This window comes from Perkinsus marinus (assembly GCF_000006405.1).
Source record: "Perkinsus marinus ATCC 50983 genomic scaffold scf_1104296951054, whole genome shotgun sequence".
Lineage (NCBI taxonomy): Eukaryota > Perkinsozoa > Perkinsida > Perkinsidae > Perkinsus > Perkinsus marinus.
Window position 1 is genome coordinate 1 of NW_003209437.1, and position 2,317 is coordinate 2,317.

Genomic DNA, 2,317 nt, shown 5'->3' on the forward strand with positions numbered 1-2,317 from the left:
ACTAAACAATATCAGCTCACCAAGAAAAATGTTTTTGCCTGTAGTCTGGTATCCCATTGCATCTCACTGAACTAATCGCAAAAGAGGTGGAGGAGCTCCGACAGGATAAATCTGACATACTGCGAGCTTTGGAAGCTCCACACTATGACACGTCATCTCGTGCAGCTCTCATAGGGGCTAGCTCAGTCAACATTGGTAAGGATTGAGTTAAAGACTTTGAGAGAAAATGGGTTGCAAATCTCATAGAACACAAGAATCGATGTACCAAAATACGGCAAGCTTCGCTGATGGCTTACGATGTGTCACGTAACTTGGTGAGATCGATGCAGCTGAGTTTCGTTTTGATAAGTAAGCCTCCTGGCAGGTCAGCGCAATGGCAGGGTCTGTTGCTGTGCTTTGTGGATGCACCTTCAGTCCCGTGAAAGATTCGTGGTATGTTCTGAGGCGTAGACCCGTGCAGGTTTTCAAACATCTGAGCTCAGCAACTTGAAGAACGATCTGTATACATGTGGATATCCGGTAGGAGTTTCTACTCGTGATTCTCTCATAGAGTGCACCTCTGCAGTTTCATGCATACCAAGGTCTATATGGAATCTACGAGGAGCTGTGGGAGCTGGTGAAGCTAGGTGAAGAACGTGACGTCCTTGCGTACGCGAATCGCCCTCTCAATATTTCGTGTTGCCCAGCTACGAGCATGTGTCGTTTGAACTGAAAATTTTCCTCCACTCAACTGTCAGGGAAGATGAAATTTTTATACATCCCTCTTTCATTGAGTTCACTCGGCTTGGAAGTCGCTGAGATACATAGCATCCGGAGCTGTATTTGCTCGATCTATATGTTGAACGAATCATCCTGGTCTATTTGGATCATTCAACATACAGACCAACCTGAGTCCCTGAGATTACTGATTCTCATGATTTCTACGCTCCCTGACTTGAATTTAGTCGCTGAACAGTCGGAGCTATGCCATCGTGATGAGCACCTCGATTTGTCGCTCGTCGGATGCAAATTTCGTATTGCGACGTCGGCTCGTAGGAGCCATCGTCCTATCTTATATGAAGTTCATTAGCTTCCTTCGACTCTTCGTAGAGTTATGTTTGTGTAGTGTAGTTGTCTTTCTGCTCAAGTTTTATCTCATTGGAATGGCCATCAGGAACCACATCAATATATTTGTTTCCCTTGGAGTGTGCCTCCTTATCTCAAAGGCCAATGGCATGACTCTCAACCACAGGGCGGGTGAGGTAGGAATTACATCTGCCCAGTATGAGGCTCCCATACTGAGAGAGTAGTGTCGCAAGAAACTCGATATGTTCTAGGTTACAGGAGGTACTTTCTCAATGCGTTTAACCCTCGACATGGAGGCTTTGCCCTTTCTGTAGCGCCTGCTCAAATTCATATCGTATACGATGTGGGGCATATCAATGTCTTATCCACCTCAGGGTCTATGTCTGCCTTTCGACCCAACCCTAGTTTTTGCAGGTGACCGCTCACTTATAGAGGCTATTAAAAGAATCGGACGAGCATGAGCTAATACGAACTATTCACGACTATGAGGTGTCCCTCACAGAATTTCTGGGCTGAGTTTTGCTCTGGAAATCCTGTCTCTAATAGATAGTTTCGCCAGGCTATCCTGCCAATGATTCTGTTCATCAATCTGATCCTTTTGATAACTCCCAGCAGTTCGCATGGTTCAGAATATCAAATAAACCTCAATAGGATGTCTACTATCCCCGAAATGTCGGGAGCGGAACCTGGGCTGCCTGTGAGATTAGAGAGAGTTCTTTCCGTACTAAACATTATAATGTCTGTTTAGGATATCAACGTTAAGTTAGGGGCCCTAACTTAGGGCTACGCCTGAGATTGTATGACTTGTTACTACGCCTTCACATGTAGTTCCATTATCCTCCTGCGGCCAATTACGACCTCTGGCGCGATACGCAACTCCACAGACTCCGCGAGCAGCAGCAGAGAGTGACTAGAAATATCAAGTCACAAGCTGCACAGATAAGGCTCTTCCCAAGAATGCAAGAGTATTCCGAGTGAGCTGAGCTCACTGAGCTTGTGTCAAAATTGTGCCATTGGCCCCATGGCACGGGGCTCATGTTGTGTCGCGCAGCATCTCATCTCTGCTCAGTATTACGAAATTGGCATTGAGCGATAATGATCTTTGGAGTACGCTGGTCGCCGTATCCAGAGATCGCGGATCTGGCAGTGAGACGAGAATGATCCTGGGCCAAAGTAACCACGCTCGAGGAAAAGTCTCCTTGAGAGGCTCTTTAAAAACCGTACCTAGCGTTCAATGATCGTGATAGTTGTC